The following is a 19,418-nucleotide window of genomic DNA, read 5'->3' as shown; positions in this document are numbered from 1 at the left end:
AGGCAATTCTCCTGCCTCAGCCTCCTGAGTAAATGGGATTACAGACACGCCCCACCATGCCCAGCTAATTTTTAAAATTCTTAGTAGAGACGGGGTTTCAGCATGTTGACCAGGATGTTCTCGATCTCTTGACATCGTAATCGACCCGCCTTAGCCTCAAACAGTGCTGGGATTACAGGCATCAGCCCTTTCCAGATGTTCCCCAGAGTCTTAGGAGCTTCTCCACCTGCAGTGGGGAGGACAGGAGACTTCCAGGCTGCACTGCCGACCTTCAGAGTGGGACAAATCCAGGTTTTATTCACTTTACATATGAATAACCACATACAGTTTCTAATCACTGGGTTTGTGGCTGTGAATTTTGTAAAGCCTAAATTTTCTTTTTTGACTCTAATTCATCTGTTATTGTCATTCATTTTATAAGTTTCTTTTTTTCCCCAAGTGATTTGGGAGTGGAACTTGAACAGAAATCCTATAAGACTATTCATTCATTCATTCAAAAAATATTTATGGAGCACCTGCCAAATGCCAAGCCCAGGCTAGGTGCTGGACTGAGAGTTTTGTGAACACAGAAGACAAAAATCCTGCTTCCATGAGGTTCCCACCCCAGTGCAGGAGCACTACCAACAGACAGTTGTAAGGGCAAACTGGTCATATGTCACAAGGTGACCTAGAGGAAAATAAGGTGGGGGTGGGGGCAGTGCTGGAGGTACAAGAGGGAGGTGTACAACCCTCCTTAGCATCATCAGGGAAGCACACTGCAGGTGAGGGAGCAGATTGTGCAAAGGTCCTGAGGTGGGTACAAAGGAGCCAACTAGGTGAAGAGAGTGCTGGGAAGGGCGGGTGGAGGGATGTGCCACCCAGACAGCAGTACCTAGCAGCGGCCTCTGTTAGAAATCTGACACTTATTCTAAATAAGACTGGAAGACACTGGGCACTCTCAGCATAGGAATGACACGATCTGATGATGTTTTGGAAGGATCACTCTGGCAACTGCGTTGGGGATCGAGGCAAGGGGAGGAGGAAGGGAGAGTTGGCTTGGATCTGGGAGGTGCTGGGGAGGTGGTGGAACATAGCCAGATCATGGAAACATTTGGAAGGTAGAAGGGAGAGTTTTCTAACAGAAAAAAAAAAGACTAAACAAGTATGCCAAGGTTGTTGTCCCTGGCATCGGAAGCAAAGAACACCAGGGAAGGGAAAAATTACACAAAAAGATGAAAAGGTTTTTTTTTTTTAGATGAGTGCAGTTGAGGGGCCTGTTTGACATCTGAGCAGGGACGCAACTTAACACATGAGGATGAAGGTCAGGTGAGGTGTTGGCTGGAGAAGGAAATTTGGGAGTTGTCAGGAAGCAATTAAGATTTTTAGGTTGCAAAGGAATCTGGATAAGATTTCCTAGCACGTGAGCATAGACTGAGAAGAGAAAAGGTCTGGAGACAGCCTGGGTCCTTCTGCCACATAGAGAAGCTAGGCGTGGAGATGGAGACAGTCAGTCGAGGATGCAGGAGGAGCCCAGGGAAGGTCGCAGGAGCTGAGTGACGTGCGGATAGGCGTGGATGAGTCTGTGTCAATGCCGGGCTCGGACGCCAGAGGTGAGGAGTAAGACTCCACATGTGGAGGTTGAGGGGCTGGACAGTTGGAGAGGTGTCTGCTGTCTGCGTTAGCCACACCAGGCCAATCTGGTTCAACTTTTACATAACAAAGTTGTGAGCTGTTTTTCAGTTGCCATGGACCCTCAGGTCACATAACCCCAGCATGCCCCAATGAACCAGTGTGCAACCACAGAGGGAGGCCGAGTGCTTAGACTGAGGAGTGGGGACTGAATTAAGAAGCAGACACTGCGGGCCGGGCGCGGTGGCTCAAGCCTGTAATCCCAGCACTTTGGGAGGCCGAGGCGGGAGGATCACGAGGTCAAGAGATCGAGACCATCCTGGTCAACATGGTGAAACCCCGTCTCTACTAAAAATACAAAAAATTGGGTAGGTACGGTGGCGCGTGCCTGTAATCCCAGCTACTCAGGAGGCTGAGGCAGGAGAATTGCCTGAACCCAGGAGGCGGAGGTTGCGGTGAGCCGAGATCGCGCCATTGCATGCCAGCCTGGGTAACAAGTGCGGAACTCCGTCTCAAAAAAAAAGAAGCAGACACTGCATGGCAGGATCCAGAATCCAATTGGATTGAGCTCTGGCATCACCCATGGCAGGATCCAGTCAATCAAACCCTCATTACACTATGTTTATAAAGCCTCACCCAGTCCCCAGCTTGGAGGCACTACTTTGGGAACCAACCCTGGTGTTCTCCTTACTCGTTACAAGTAATAAAATCCCATTACTAAATCCTCCTTGGTTGTGGTCATTGGGTTGGTACCCGCCAAGCAACGGAACCCATGTATCGTGTGGGTAACACCTGAAGGGGTCTCACAGGGAGTGGTCAGCTCAAGCCGGTCTCTCCATTTTCTGTCATGCGGCAGGACTCAAGGGTACAGACTTCTTTCCTTTCTTCACTTAAGTTTCTGCTGCCTGCTCTATCGGAGGAGACACAGCCCTCTTCCAGCCTTCCCTCACCCACTGTCCCTCATGTGCACAGACCGCATTTATTGTCTGAATGTAACCACAGCAAAGCAGAAAGGAAAAGGATGGCAGCAAACTCAGGCAGAGCATCTGTAAGGCAGAGAGATGCCTAGGTCCAGTCTCAAAACTCCAAGCTACATGTACATTTCTAATAACAGTCATAGAAGCCTTCGGACTTTCACACTCTGCTTTTTTTTTTTTTTTCCTGAGCGTGAAGCTCTAACCTTCCCCAGTTCTTTCACCAAGCATTTCACAGGCTCGATATTCTCCTTCCTCCAAAGAGATCCCTTTTTGTAGCATACCAATGCACAGATACAACTAGGTCAGAACAATAGACATAAATGAGTATTCCCTTAGGGGCCAACTCACTCCTGAGAACATAGATCGAATTAAACCCATTGCACGGGGGCTCTGCCATGGAATATTCCCTCATAGCAAAAAACATCTAGTTCATAATTTGTAACTGCATGCAAATTAATTTTCATTCAATGCATTTATAATATTCCTGCTGTGTATGTTATGATTAAATTTAACAAAATAATAATTTTGACATAGAAAGGATTATAAAGTAGAAAAATGCACATTCTACCCCAGTAGCAAGGACCGCTAGAAGAAAAATTCCAAGTTTCTTCAGCACAGGTGTTCCAGGCTCCAGGTAAGGAGAAACATCTAGCACAAAGGTAGAGATTGACATTGATCAGGCTATACTTTTGGGACTGGGTAAAAGCACCCCATGGAAAAGGCAGCACCTATCAGGCTCTTCTTCTCTGGCTAGATCAGGCCTGGAATCAAAAAACAGTGGCTAAGTGTACACAGGTAGACCCAAAGGTCTAGATCTGGAGAGACAGTAGGAAGCCCCCGCCCAACCTGAAATTCCAGCTGCATTCTCCAACTCAGAGTATCCCAGGAGATACAGTGGACACTTGCTGTCATTTTTAAAATTTAATTTCGGCTGCCCATTCATCTCTTTATTGCCACTTTCTTTTTTTTTGAGACGGAGTTTCGCTCTTGTTACCCAGGCTGGAGTGCAATGGCAGGATCTCACCTCACCGCAATGTCCGCCTCCTGGGTTCAGGCAATTCTCCTGCCTCAGCCTCCTGAGTAGCTGGGATTATAGGCACGCACCACCATGCCCAGCTAATTTTTTGTATTTTTAGTAGAGACGGGCTTTCACCATGTTGACCAGGATGGTCTCGATCTCTTGACCTCGTGATCCACCCGCCTCGGCCTCCCAAAGTGCTGGGATTGCAGACGTGAGCCACTGCGCCCTGAAGATTTCTTTTTTTTTTTTTTTTTGAGACGGAGTTTCGCTCGTGTTACCCAGGCTGGAGTGCAATGGCAGGATCTCGGCTCACCGCAACCTCCGCCTCCTGGGTTCAGACAATTCTCCTGCCTCAGCCTCCTGAGTAGCTGGGATTACAGGCCTTAGTCACTGTACCCAGAAGATTTTTTTTTTTTTCTCTTTTTGAGAAGGAGTTTATCTCTTGTTACCCAGGCTGGAGTGCAATGGCACCATCTCGGCTCACCGCAACCTCCGCCTCCTGGGTTCAGGCAATTCTCCTGCCTCAGCCTCCTGAGTAGCTGGGATTACAGACACGCGCCACCATGCCCATCTAATTTTTTGTATTCTTAGTAAAGACGTAGTTTCACCATGTTGACCAGGAAGTTCTGGATGTCTTGACATTTTGATCCACCCGCCTTAGCCTCACATAGTGCTGGGATTACAGGCGTCAGCCTCCACGCCCGGAAGATTTATTTTTTTTCTTTTTTAGAGACGGAGTTTCGCTCTTGTTACCCAGGCTGCAGTTCAATGGCGCGATCTCGGCTCACCGGAACCTCCGCCTCCTGAGTTCAGGCATTTCTCCTGCCTCAGCCTCCCGAGTAGCTGGAATTACAGGCGTGAGCCACCCCGTCAGGAAGATTTTTTTTTTTTTTTTTTTTTTGAGACGCAGTTTCGCTCTTGTTACCCAGGCTGGAGTGCAATGCCACGATCTCTCCTCAACCCAAACTCCACCTCCTGGGTTCAAGCAATTCTCCTGTCTCAGCCTCCCGAGTAGCTGGAATTACAGGCATGAGACACCGCGCCCGGATGATTCTTTTTTTTTTTCTTTTTTGAATCGGAGTTTCGCTCTTGTTACCCAGGCTGGAGTGCAATGGCACCACCTCGGCTCACCTCAACCTCCGCCTCCTGGGTTCAGGCAATTCTCCTGCCTCAGCCTCCCAAGTAGCTGGAATTACAGGCGTGAGCCACCACGCCTGCATGATTTCTTTCATTTATTTATTTATTTATTTATTTATTTATTTATTTATTTATTTGACGGAGTTCTGCTCTTCTTACCCAGGCTGCAGTGCAATGGCACGATCTGTGCTCACCGCAACCTCCGCCTCCTGGGTTCAGACAGTTCTCCTGCCTCAGCCTTCTGAGTAGATGGGATTCCAGACAGGTGCCACCATGCCCAGCTAATTTTATGTATTTTTAGTAGATACGGGCTTTCACCATGTTGACCAGGATGATCTCGATATCTTAGCCTCGTGATCCACCCGCCTTAGCCTCCAAAATTGCTGGGACTGCAGGCGTGAGCCACCGCGCCCGGATGATTTTTTTTCTTTTTTTTGAGACGAAGTTTCGCTCTTGTTACCCAGGCTGGAGTGCACTGGCGCGATCTCGGCTCACTGCAACCTCCGCCGTCCAGGTTCAAGTGATCCTCCTGCCTCACCCTCCTGAGTAGCTGGGATTACAGATGCACACCACCATATCTGGCTAATTTTTGTATTTTAGGAGAGACAGACTTTCACCATGTTGGTCAGGCTGGCCGTGAACTGCTGACCTCGTGATCTACCCGTCTCTGCCTCCCAAACTGTTTAGATTACAAGCATGACCCACTGCGCCGGGCCATAATCTTAATTTTTGAGAAGGTTTTTAGATTAAAAGATTTACAAGGCTGGGCATGGAGGCTCTTGCCTATAATCCCAGCACTTTGGAGGCCAAGGCATGAGGATCACCTGATGTTGGGAGTTCAAGACCAGCCTGACCAACATGGTGAAACCTCGTCATAAAAAAATAATAATAAAACCACAAAATTAATTTGGACACGGTGGCCCACACCTGTAATCCTGGCACTTTGGATGGCTGAGGTGGGTGGATCATTAGGCCAGAGGTTCGAGACCAGCCTGACCAACATAGTGAAACCCATTCTCTGTAAAATAAAATAAAATAAAATAAAATAATAAAATAAAGCATTACCTGGGCATGTGCTCGCTTCGGCAGCACATACACTAATATTGGAATGACACAGAGAAGATTAGCATGGCCCCTGCGCAAGGATGGCATGCAAGTTCATGAAGCGTTCCATATATTGTTTTTTTAGATCAAATAAAAATAAATTTAAATTTGAAGTTAAAAAGAAAAAGAAAATTAGCTGGGCACAGTGATGGACACCTGTAAACCCATGTACCTGGGAGGCTGAGGCAGGAGAATCGCCTGAACCAAGGAGGCAGAGGTTACAATGAGCAAAGATCGCACCATTGCACTCCAGCCTGGGTGACAAGAAGGAAACTATATCTCATAAAAAGGTGGGTTAGAGGGGATTTATCCAGCACCTCCTTTTTACAATTGTAGACACTGATGTCACTGATTTTTTTTTTTTTTTTTTTTTGAGAAGGAGCTTCTCTCTTGTTACCCAGGCTACAGTGCAATGGCGCAATCTTGGCTCCCCGCAACCTCTGCCTCATGGGTTCAGGGAATTCTCCTGCCTCAGCCTCCTGAGTAGCTGGGATTACAGGCACACGACACCATGCCCAGCTAATTTTTTCTATTTTTAGTAGAGACGGGCTTTCACCATGTTGACCAGGATGGTCTCGATCTCTTGACCTTGTGATCCACCCTCCTCAGCCTCCCAAAGTCCTGGGATTTTTTACCGGCGTGAGCCACAGCGCCCGGCAGATTTTTTTTTTTTTTTTAATAAGATGGGGTTTCACCATGACTGCCAGGCTGATCTTTAACTATTGATCTCAGGTGATCCACCCACTTCGGCCTCCCAAATTGCTAGGATTACTGGTGTGAGCCACAGCGCCCGGCCCAATCTCCATAAGTTTTAAAAATAAAGTTGGCCGGGCATGGTGGCTCATGCCTGTAATCCAAGCTCTTTGGAGACCAAGGTGGGTGAATCACCTGAGGTTCTGGGTTCAAGACCAGCCTGACCAACACGGTGAAACCCCGTCTTTTAAGAAAATTAATAAATAAATTTAAAAATTAATAAAGTTAAGGCTGGGTGTGAGGGCTCACACCCGTAATACATGCACTTTGGGAGACTGAGGTGAGTGGAACACCTGAGGTCAGCAGTTCGAAAGCAGCTTGGCCAACATGATGAAACCCGGTCTCTTCTAAAAATACAAAAAATTAGTTAAGTATAGTGGCGAGGACCTGTAATCTCAGCTACTCAGGAGGCTGAGGGAATAGAATCACTTGAACATGGGAGGCGGAGGTTGCAGTGAGCCAAGATCTTGAAACCGTACTGCAGCCTAGGCAACAAGAACAAAACTCTGTCTCAAAAGTACATAAAAAAGAAGTAATTAAATAATAAAGTTTAGACCGGGCACACTGGCTCACCCCTGTAATCCCAGCATTTTGGGAGACTGAGAAAGGAAGATCGTTTGAGGCTAGGAGTTTGAAACCAGTCAGGGTGACAGAACAAGATCCCATCTCAACAAAAATTTAGTTGGGCGTGGTGCTGTGCACCTGTAGTCCTAGCTATTCAGGAAGCTGAGGTGGGAGGATTGCTTAAGACCTAGAAGTGGGAGCCTGCATTAAGCTACGATTGCACCACTGCACTCCAGCCTGAGGGACAGAGCAAGATCAATTCTGTAAAAAAAATAAACAAATAAAAGCTTCTTTTTTTTGAGACAGACTCTTGCTCTGTCACCCAGGCTGGAGTGCAGTGGAGCGATCTCGGCTCACTGCAACCTCCGCCATCTGGGTTCAAGTGATCCTCCTACCTCACCCTCCTGAGTAGCTGGGATTACAGATGCACACCACCATATCTGGCTGATTTTTGTATTTTAGTAGAGACAGGCTTTCACCATGTTGGTCAGGGTGGCCTTGAACTGCTGACCTTGTGATCCACATGTCTCTGCCTCCCAAAGTGTTGGGATTACAGGCATGACCACTGCACCGGGCCATAATCTTAATTTTTCAGAAGGCCTTTAGATTAAAAGATTTGCAGGGCTGGGCATGGAGGCTCTTGCCTCACTTTGTGAGGCACAGGCGGGTGGATCACCTGCGGTCAGGAGTTCAAGACCAGCCAGCCAACGTGGTGAAACCTGGTCTCTAATAAAAATACAAAAATTGGCCAGGTGTAGTGACTCACGCCTGTAATCTAAGCACTTTGAAGGCCAAGGCAGGCAGATTATCTTAGGTCGGGAGTTCAAGATCAGCCTGACCAACATGGTGAAAGCTCGTCTTTAAAAAGAAAAAACAAACACAAAAATTAAGTTGAACATGGTGGCCCACACCTGTAATCCTGGCACTTCGGAAGGCTGAGGTGGGCGGATCATGAGGCCAGAGGTTTGAGACTAGCCTGACCAACATAGTGAAACCCATTCTCTGTAAAATAAAATAAATTAAAAAATTACTTGGGCATGTGCTCGCTTCGGCAGCACATACAGTAAGATTGGAAAGATACAGAGAAGATCATCATGGCCCTTGCGCAAGGATGACATCCAAATTCATGAAGCATTCCATATTTTTTTTTTGTTTTTAAAAATCAAATAAAAATAAATTTAAAGTTAAAGTTAAAAAAAAAGAGAATTAGCTGGGCACAGTTGTGGACACCTGTAAAACCAGCTACCTGGGAGGCTGAGGCAGGAGAATCACTTGAACCAAGGAGGCAGAGGTTGCAATGAGCCAAGATCGCACCCTTGCACTCCAGCCTGGGTGACAAGAGGGAAACCGTATCTCATTAAAAGGCGGGTCAGGGGGGATTTATCCAGCACCTCGTTTTCACAATTGTAGACACTGATCTCTCTGATTTTTTTTATTTATTTTTTTGAGAAGGAGCTTCGCTCTTGTTACCCAGGCTGGAGTGTAATGGCGTGATCTCAGCTCACCACAACCTCCGCCTCCTGGGTTCAAGCAATCCTCCTACCTCAGCTTCCGGAGTAGCTGGAATTACAGGTGTGAGCCACTGGGCCCAGAAGATTTTTTTTTATTTATTTTAGGGACAGAAAACACCTTTTCTTGCTTGAACTAGTGTCTTCTGAAGGAGCTACAGCTAAGGATATTTATATTAGAAAGCAACACTAATTAGTGATGATCTTTGTGATATGGTTTGGCTGTGTTCCCACCCAAATCTCATCTTGAAGTGTAGTTCCCATAATCCCCACATGTTATAGGAGAGGCCAGGTGAAAGGCAATAGAATCATGGGGGCGGTTACCCACATGCTGTTCTCTTGGAGCTGATGATTTTATAAGAGGGCTTTTACCCCTTTGCTTGGCACTTCTCCCTCCTGCTGCCTTGTGAAGAAGGACATGTTTGCTTCTCCTTCCACCATGATTGGGTAAGTTTCCTGAGACCTTCCCAGCAATGTGAAGCTGTTAATCAATTAAACCTCTTTCCTTTATAAATTACCTATTCTCAGGTATTTCTTCAGAGCAGTATGAGAACAGAGTAATACACTGTTACTCAGATTATATGCAAAAGTTCATTGAAAAAAGAAAACATTTGCACAGATCATTAGTTTGAGAAAAGGTGATTCTTTCCCTTTAGCACTTAGGAAGATAAAAGGAAGGAGCTGATGGGCACATAAATAAAAAAGTTGTGAGTACAAGGATTTTTACCACAGAGACCAGCAATAGAGCAGTTTCCTGAGAACAGCCCAAGAGAAGCACAGAAGGAAATTTATATGAAAATTCTGGTGTATTTCCCAGATGTTTCCCACATCTAGACAGTTAGTGAACAGAGATGAATATCTTTAGTCTTACTTAATGTAGCAAAAACCTCCCCCTTTTAAAATGTCTGCCTAGACTTCCAAAGTGGGTGTGACCTAGGACTGATAGTCAAAGTATGACTCAAACAATAGGAAGCTAACATGAATTCATCTAATTTTTGTGTTTTGTTTTCATAGGGACAGCTGATAGTTTCCTTGGTATCAACACCTTTTTTAAAAGGAAAAAAAAAATAAGAAAATGGAAAGCAAAAAAAAAAAAAAAGTTGATTTGATTCTGTGACCTGACCAAAATACCTGGTGTCAAATGCTTTTGTAAAAAAATTCAACTTTCTTGGAATTGTTTTGTGACATTAAGATAGTGTTAGTTCCCATATCCTATCTCTCATATGTTGCTTGATTGAATTCCAGCATAGGAAGAGACTCAAGAATTCAGCTACTCCTACTTTTCACTGCAGAGCTATGATGGAGCCCAGGGAGTATTTTTAACGAGCCAATAACCTTATCCTAATGCCAAAAAAGCTCTCTGTAGTTATTTTGAAAATGCAAGATGGTCACCATCTAGTCAGAGAAGGAATGTATAGGTACAGATTAATGAAATACACAGATGAAAAAAATCCATGCCACTTTCTCAGTGTGGTATAGAACTTTCATGCCCACTGATTAATACAATACTTTGATTTATTGTAACTAAAAAAAAAAATTTAAAGAAAAATTGTTTCTGAAAAAGGCAGAGGTAGATTAGTTTGAGAAGAATTTAAGCCTGAGGAAAGAAGCATTATCACTGCTACATCCTTGGCAAACTAGCAGAGAATTCTGGTAGCTGTTGCATTTAAATTTCCATTCCGGGGCTGAGAACCTGCTTTCTTACAGGTTTTGCTTAGGGAAGTACAGCACATCTGATGACTTCTGCTTAGAGGTTATCACATTTTGAAAACATTTCCTTCATGTAGAGTGCATAGGACTCGACTTTAAAATACTCAAGTTTGGCATAGATATGTTAAGTAACTTTAGCACTGTACCAATTGGCTCTCTAGTGTCTGGAGACGTGGAGCATGCATACTTCTGAGTTAAGTGATTATTAAATTAAAGCCAATCAAAGATGCCTACTTATGCAGTACAAACTGCATTGTTTTTCAATTTAAATTTGGTGTTCTCATAGATATAAACATGAAAAAATCTGGGGAGAGAATCAGCATGATAATTCTAACCTTTAAAATACTGGAAGAGTAGACAGTGGTACCTGAGGCATGATTGGATTCTTTACATCCTCACTGTTCCTGCTCTCTAATGGAGCTCCAGCTTCATGGTCTGAAGAGGCTTCAGAGTTCAGAGAACCATCTTATGACATCCCTGCTGCTATTTTCTAACAGAAAACTCTCTCTTCAAATCACTTATATCACAGGAACATTAAAAAAATACAAGTAGGCCGGGTGCGGTGGCTCACGCCTGTAATCCCAGCACTTTGGGAGGCCGAGGTGGGTGGATCACGAGGTCAAGAGATCGAGACCATCCTGGTCAACATGGTGAAACCCCGTCTCTACTAAAAATACAAAAAATTAGCTGGGCATGGTGGCACGTGCCTATAATCCCAGCTACTCAGGAGGCTGAGGCAGGAGAATTGCCTGAACCCGGGAGGCAGAGGTTGCGGTGAGACGAGATCGCACCATTGCACTCCAGCCTGGGTAACAAGAGTGAAACTCCGTCTCAAAAAAAAAAAAAAAAACAAGTAAACTCAAAAAAAAAAAAAAGCCCGTAAGCGATAATTACTGAAACAACACACAAAAACGCATAGGGTTTTATTTCCATATTAGTATTAAGTAATTATCTTACTTAATTTTCTCATTATGTGGTGTTAAGATATCCATGACAGAAATGTAATGCAAAAATACAACCAGAGTCCTTAATCCTAATTCCTGTAATGTTAAGATACTGTGAGAGCACGGAAGAAAAAGTCAACAAAACTAGGATAGTAACATCATCCTAGGAATTCTTTAGATAATTGAATAAGTAAAAATGTATTACTATGTAAAAACATTTTACATCCAGCCCATTGATGATATTAGGCCCTCGGTAATTGTTGAATTGCAGATTTGTAAGACTGTTGTTATTGGTTTTTGTTCTAAAGCTCTGGTTCTGCCAACAGTCACTCGAAGTTTCTTTTGAACTTTGCCAGGAGAATTTCCTTTACTTCTGTTCTGACTTCGATTCTGTTTCCCTGGGCCTGTGCCTTTCTCTCTCTCTGGGATCACTTTTCAGCTTAGGGTAAAACATATTCCAGAGTTCCCTGAGAGACTGTACTTGGCAGGTCAATTTTCTGAGAATTCACATATCTGAAAATGTCTTTATTATACTCGTTATTTTGACTCCCCCCACCCTGACACCCTCCTTCCCCACTCCCTCTTCCCACCCTATTTTTACCCTTGATCTACCCAAAAATATTTTTCCCCACCATAGTTTTCCCACCTTTTTTCCTCACTGCCTTCCCCCTACTCCCTCCTGTCACAGACCTTGCCTCTTTGCCCCAGACCTTCTCCCCATTCCCACTGGCCACCCTCATTCCTCCCTCCCCCCCACCACTTCCTCTCCCAACCCTTTCTCTCTCCATCTACCCAAAAACATTTTTCCCACTGTCTTCTTCCCCCTCTTGTCATCCCTCCAGTTGCCACCCTCTTCCTGCCTCGCCCCTGCTCCCTTTCCCCACCCTCTTTTCCCCCTCCTCCTATCCAAATGCATTTTTCCCTCCATCTTCTCCCTGCTCCCTCTCGCCACCCTCTTTTCCCCTCTTTTCCTGCTGCCACCCTCTTTTCCCCTCCATCTACCCAAAAACATTTTTCCCTACGGTCTTTACCCCACTATCTTTTTCCCACAGTCTATTCCCTCCTCTCACTCTCCACTCTCTTCCCCGCTCCCCTATTTTCTCTCCTTCCCCTCTCCACCCTCTTTTCCTTCTCCATCTCCCAAAACCTTTTTTCCCACCCTCTTCCTTCATCTTTTTCCCACTCCCTTTTTTCAATCTTGCCCCTTCTTTTTTTCATCTCCCCCCACTCTCTTACCACCCTCTTTTCCCCCTCCAACTACCGAAAAACTTTTTTCTCACCGTCTTTTCCCCTACCCCTCTTGCCACCTTTTTTCCCCCCTCTGGCTCGCTACCCTATTTTTCTCCTCCGTCTAATGAAAAACTTTCCCCCCAAGTCTTTTCCCCACTCACGCGACCCCCTTTTCCACCTCCATCTACCCAAAAGCTCCTTTCCCCACCGCCTTCTGCCCCTCTCCTCCCCGCCCCTGCTTGCCACCCTCTCCTATTGTACTCATTCTTGATTTATGGTTGGCTGCGTATAAAAGTCTGAATTTCTTTAGCCTTTCAAAGGTTTCACTCGATTGCCTTTCAGCTATCTGCACTGCTATTGAGAAATCCACAGCCATTCTGGCAATTTACTCTCCAGGTGATCCGTTTTTCTACTTGTTGACACTTTTAGTTTTTTTTAACTGCCTCTTTCCCAAGACCCCCTCCCCTTTTTAAAGGAATCATTAGTCATATGCAAATTACAAAAAAAACTTCAGTCTCTTACTTATAAATGATGCGGTGCAACAGAATGGAAATTGCATTGAAATAATAAATTGTGAAATGTTGTGCCATGATAATATTGCCATTTTTGTTTTTTAGTTGAAGGCAAGTGTCATCGGAATGTGTGACCCTATCCCCATAAACTAAAGGAGTTTCTAGTGAGCCGCTTATCTCAAATCCAATAGTCTTTTTTTAGCTCTTGCTCCCTTGAACCTTTCTTCAGCTTGAAATCACCTCTCCGACAGACCTTGAATGGTCTCCTGTTTTGTCTCGCATAGTATCCTGGTTCTCCTCTTCTCCTGCTATTTTTTCTTGGCCTTCTCATGTGGTCTGTGCTTCCTATATGTGGAAATGCCTTTAAGTCCAGTGCCAGCTGTTCTCCTATACTTTGTGATACTATGGTAAGAGGCTTATTCAGTCTTAGGATACCAAATGTTACCATTATGATAGTTACTTTCTAAATGAACCTTTAGTGTTCATCTATTTTATAAGTATTCGCATATTTCTACCAATATTGTTTCAGTGTAGGATACTGAAGAGAAAACTGAAGAGAAATCCTACAGTTGGGGCTGACAAACTTTTTATTTAAAGGTCAGATCGATGTTTTAGGCTTTTCTGGATATGTAGTCTTTGCCAAAAATTATCAACTCTAGTATTGCAGTGTAGACATTGCCATAAATAAATACGTAAGTAAATGAGGATGGCTGTGTTCCAATCAAATCTTATTTCCAGATCAAACAGTGAGCTCTAGTTCACCCCTGGGCTATAACTGGCCAACTCTCAGTCTAGAGAGTTTATCTGTGTCTTGAATTTTGTACTAAGTAGTTGTTTGACCTTAGGTGAATCATTTAACTTCTTTTGGCAACAGTGTCACAAAACTACTGCATTAAGAATGATTTCTTCTTTTCGTTTGTTTTTGTCTTTGTTTTTGTTTTTGTTTTGAGACGGAGTTTCACTCTTGTTGCCTGAGCTGGAGTGCAATGGTGCCATCTTGGCTCACTGAAACCTCCGCCTCCCGGGTTCAAGTGATTCTCCTGCCTCAGCCTCCCATTTCAGAGTAGCTGGGATTACAGGCTAGCACCACCATGCCAGCTAATTTCTTGTACTTTTAGGAGAAATGGGGTTTCACCATGTTAGTCAGGCTGGTCTCTAACTCCGGACTCAGGTGATCCTCCCACATTGGCCTCCCAAAGTGCTGGTATCACAGGCGTCAGCCACTGCACCCCTCCAGAATGATTTCTTTAGGATTTTCTTCTTCTCACCTGCTACCTTAAGAGCATGCCGAACTCATCTTACTTTTTAGACCCAGCTGAAATGTGATCTCTTCTGTGACTCCCGCCTTCTTTCATGTTGATATGGCTTGGAGATCTGCTTCCTTTAAATCTAATCTTGAAATGTGATCCCTAGTAGTGAAGGTGGGAGGTGTTTGAGTCATGGGGCAGATTCCTCATGAATGGCTTGGCACCCTACCGTGGTAATGAGTGAGCTCTTACTCTGTTAGTTGATACAAGAGCTGGTTGTTTAAAGGAGCCTGAGAACCTCTCCCCTCTCTCTTGCTCCCTCTCTCACCATGTGGTGCACTGCCTCCCCCTTTACCTTCCGCCATGATTAGAAGCTTCCTGAGCCCCCACCGGAAGCAGATGCTGGTGCCATGCTTCCGATATAGCCTGCAGAACCATGAGCCAAAATGAACCTCTTTTCTTTATAAGTTACCCAGTCTCAGGTATTTCTTTATAACAGTGCAAACAGGCAAACACACATACATTCAAGATTATGTTTTAAGTGTCAGGTATTTGAACCCATCCCTAGTCAGAATTATTGAAATCTTCTTTTATTCTCATGTAGTATGTTTTTATGAATTGATTAAAAAACACTCTTCATTTTGTACTGTAATTGTGTTTTACATGCCTCTCTTCATCCCTTGACTATGAGCTTATTCTTTAAGCCTCAATGTAACTGTTAGGTAATTTATGCTCATTAAATGCCTGGTAAACATTTGTGCAATATAATGGCCTACATGTTCTGTAAATTGTTTTTCAGCTCAAAAATAAATTGTATTGCTTAAATTGTACATGTTGCAAATGAAACCCATCCTCTTTCTTCCCAAATCTGTTTCTCTTATTGCTAATGGCATTCACAGTCTTAGTTACTCAGGGCTTAAAATTAAATGTACCTGCATGTGGTGTGGATAAGAGAATAGAATTTGAGTCAGACAGATAAGAACTTGAAGTCCAGCTCTTTCACTTGACTCAAAATGGGATCTTGGGCACATTTTTAATATCTTTAAGACTCAGTTTTTTCATCTGCAAGAAGATTAAATAAAATATGTACAGCCCAAGGTTTTTGCAAACCTTACATAAATCTTGTGTTTTGAATGTGTAGTTGACACTTTACAAATGTTTCCTCTTATCTCTTACTGCACTCATTCTAACATTCCTGGTAGCATGGTCTGAGCAAACTTTTTAGAAAGAGTAATTTTCTCTCTAACTTTTATCGGTTTGCAATTAAGCTACCTGGTGCCCTTTACTCCTAACACATGACATGCCTAGAAAATTCAAAGTGAGCTAATTCCTATTGGAGACATACAGTCTCTATTTAATACCCAAGTACAATATGTTGAACTACACTTTATAGCCTAAATTAGTTTATAATTGAGTGATGATATTTAATTGGATGTGACCCTTTCTAAAACCATATATTTTAAATATACAAGGGAAATATGTATCTAATTTATATTTTTAGATGTTTTGGAAAAACTCCAATATGCTCTGGCCTACTGTCTTTTAAATGCATTTAAACATATTTTACTGCTTTTGACTTTCAATATATTGGCCAATGATATTACCAATAAACATTTTTTAAATAAAGATTTTTTTTACTTTTTATTTTACATTAGTAGTCTGCAGACAGCTGTTAATCTAGTGTCTGTGCCTTCTGTCTTTATGTCCAATATAAACTCATTTTCATACTCCACATCATATTCTTTAAATTTTTTTGGATCCTAAACGTGTATTTTCCTGTGATAGCTCTGCTATTCTGGTTTTCAAAAATATTTTAATTTTCAGTGTTAATTAATTCTGTTATTTTATGTTTTTAAAACTAAATTATAAGTGCTATGTATGAAATAAAATTGTTTTATTGTTTTTATTTTCATACAATAAAATATGATGTAGTTCTACCCATTACAGTCATTTCATTATTTTCTTATAACTCTGTATCAATGTAATATAAATTATAATTTAAAAAGCTGAGCAAAGCATGAGCTTTGTTCCATACACCAACTGAACAAATATTTCTTGATTACAAATTATAAACGTTGATTTTAGAGTAATACTATTTTTGAAATATATATGTGAGTAATATTCTCTGAGTGTCTAAACCCTGAGTAGATATATTCACTTAAAGCATATGATATGCTACTATGACCTAAAAATGCCTCTCTTTTACAAATACAGTCATGGACCTCATAGCAGTATTTCAGTCAACAATGCAGGTCCCCTAAGATCATAATGAAGATAAAACATTTCTATCACCTAGTGACAAATGGAGAAGTCATAGCGCTGTACTGCAACACACATCACCCACGTGTGCATGATAATGTGGCGTGAACAAAGCTGCTGGGACACCAGTAACATAAAATAGAGCACAATTACGTGCAGAACGTAATACATGATAGCGATAGTAAATGGTTTTGTGATTGGCTTATCTATTTACTACGCGTACTTTTAATCATTATTTTAGAGTGTACTCCTTCTACTTATTTAAAAAAGAGTTCACTGTAAAGCAGTTTTGGGTTCTTCGGGAGGTTTCCAGAATAAGGCATTGTTGTTATAGGAGATATGTGTGTTTACCCAAGAAGACCTCCCAGTGGGTCAAGACATGGAGGTGGAAGATGGTGATACCGATGATCCTAACCCTGTGAAGGTTTAGGCAAATGTGTGTGTTTGATTCTTACTTTCTAATGAAACTTTTTAAAGGTAAAAATTTTAAAAGAAAACATTTTTAAAATAGAAAAAAGCTTATAAAATAAGGGTATAAAGAAAGAAAATATCTTTAGAACTGTACATTTGTGTTTTAAGCTGTTAGCAAAAAAGAAAAAACAAAAAAATTCAAAGTTCATAAAGTAAAAAGTTACAGTAAGCTGTGATTAATTTATTATTCAAGAAAGAAAAATATTGTAAGTTTAGCATAGTTTCAGGGTACAGTGTTTCTAAAATCTACAGTAGTGTCCAGTAATGTTCTAGGCCTTCACATTCTCTTACCACTCACGACCTGACTCACCCAGAGCAATTCCCAGTCCTGCAAGCTCTATTCATTGTAAGTGCCCTGTACAGGTGTACCATTTTTAATCTTTTATGCATCTTTTTACTGTACCTTTACTATGATCAGATATGTTTAGGTACACAAATACTTACCATTGTGCTACAGCTTCCTACAGTATTCAGTAATTTATATACAGTATACAGTAATGTGCTGTACAGGCTTGTAACCTAGGAGCAATAGGCTGTACCGTATAGCCTAGGCATGCAGTAAGCTATACCATCCAAGTCTGTGTGTGAGTACACTTTATGATGTTCCCACGATAACAAGATCACTTAACAATTCATTTCTCAGAAGTTACTCCCATCATCAAGGGACACTTGACTGTATCTGTATAGCAACTGAGGTTGCAATGTGGACAGTACGTCCCATAATTCACCTTTGAAAAATATTATCTCTCATTGAAAAATCATTATGGCTATTATTTATTTTTGCAACTCTTTAAGAACTAAGAAGCTGATAAGACTGGGTACAAGAATTTTAAATCGAAATACTAAAGCAAATAGTAAATTTCACAGGAAATTTATCAGACTTAACATAGTAATAAGCATTATAAAAAATAACATCTCACGCATAGCAACCAGCAAAATAATAAAACCTTTAAGAGTCAAACTTTGTCCACCAGCTCCACCATATGGCATTGTGAGAATTTACACTTTATGTTCAAGGGAAAAAAATCTTCCTGAATATCAAAAAACACTTATTCTATGGTGAACTGAAAGTTTTACAGCAAAAAAGTAATTTAAAGTGATAAAAAAACAGGTAATACTTTATGAATAATGAATGTGCATTTCTTTACCTCATTTTATGTTTCAGAGGTCCTCAGAATATGGTATTTTTTTCCATGGAAAAGCATATGTTAAGGTAAACTAACTTTTAATTTTAAACCTAAACACATTTAAAATGCTTTGCAATCTTATTTTGCCTTGCAATGTTATTTTTCCAATGCTGAATTGGAGTTCATGGTTTTCTTCGTTTTATCCAATAAAATTTTATCCAACAATATTTATATGATAGTCTAGATATTTACTGTATTTTATATAATAGTTCATATGTCCATGAAAATTGCATCATTTCAAAAATATAGGAAGATGTATAAAAAGTTATGGCTAACACTTAGAAATCTATGAATGAACCTCTATAAAATTAAACAATTTCCTCACTTTAACTTTCTACTTCCCTTTCCTCCCACAGCTTTGATCTGTTTCTTAAACTGGAGCATACAAGTATATTTAAAAAATAAACTCCACAAAGCTATAGTGTGAATAGCAAAACCCAAAGCTAACCAGTGTGAGCATAAGAAAGGGAGGCTTTGTAAGGAATTTATGCACAACTGGAAGAGGAGTTGGATAACAAAGCTGGGAAGGGTAGCGATGGGTGTGTGTTCTCGGGTACCCGGTTTCCATGCTGCAGTCCAGATGTGAGTTCTAGGGTCTTCTGGATCAATCAGGTGTCATCTGCAGAAGCTGTAATTGGACTTGCTTAAACTCATCAGCCAGGGCAGAGTTAGAGTCACACATGTTTACCAACACCAAATAAAGTGTGCAAATTACTAAGTGTCAACTACAGGTAGTTGGTGTAGATCCAAACAAAACAAAACATCGGTCTAGAGGTCATGGTGCTAGTTGTGGTAGAGTATCATTTTCAATCCTAGTTGTATAGATTCATTACTAAAGTGATCCAAATGTAAATTGTGTTATTAACCAGATAACTGAACATTTCTAGCCCCACAGATTTAGGTCAAACTTTACATGTATCGATTTTAGATACAAATTGTGTACAGTGGGGACTATTATAAGTTTCTCTATATGAATGTGGTCTTCTTTCTCGGGGAAGATCATAGAAGTAGCTAGCTAAATGAAAAGAAGGCATAGATCATAAAGTATGTCTCACTAAGTGTTAAAGAAGATGAGAAGAAATCTGAAAATATTCTGGATTGAAAGACTTTTTTACAGCAGGGAATAAAGGTATTAGCTATTGCCATGAGTAAGTCAGTGGGTAACAGTGGATCACTATGGCCATGA

At 41.9% G+C, this 19,418-nt stretch overlaps 2 non-coding genes across 2 annotated transcripts; both read left to right on the top strand.

Moving 5' to 3' along the window:
- Positions 1 to 5,816: 5,816 nt before the first annotated feature.
- LOC135272641 (U6 spliceosomal RNA) lies at positions 5,817 to 5,923 on the top strand. Its single transcript, XR_010340646.1, has one exon. It is a non-coding gene; the product is annotated as a U6 spliceosomal RNA (small nuclear RNA).
- Positions 5,924 to 8,203: 2,280 nt separating this feature from the next.
- LOC135272639 (U6 spliceosomal RNA) lies at positions 8,204 to 8,310 on the top strand. The gene has a single exon (XR_010340644.1). It is a non-coding gene; the product is annotated as a U6 spliceosomal RNA (small nuclear RNA).
- The last annotated feature ends 11,108 nt before the right edge of the window (positions 8,311 to 19,418 follow it).

The sequence above is a fragment of the Aotus nancymaae genome, unplaced genomic scaffold (assembly GCF_030222135.1).
Source record: "Aotus nancymaae isolate 86718 unplaced genomic scaffold, 86718_ANA_hifiasm-v0.15.2.pri h1tg000119l, whole genome shotgun sequence".
In the NCBI taxonomy this organism is placed as follows: domain Eukaryota; kingdom Metazoa; phylum Chordata; class Mammalia; order Primates; family Aotidae; genus Aotus; species Aotus nancymaae.
The sequence above is the reverse complement of the archived record's forward strand: the minus strand, read 5'-3'. Positions and strand labels throughout refer to the sequence as shown.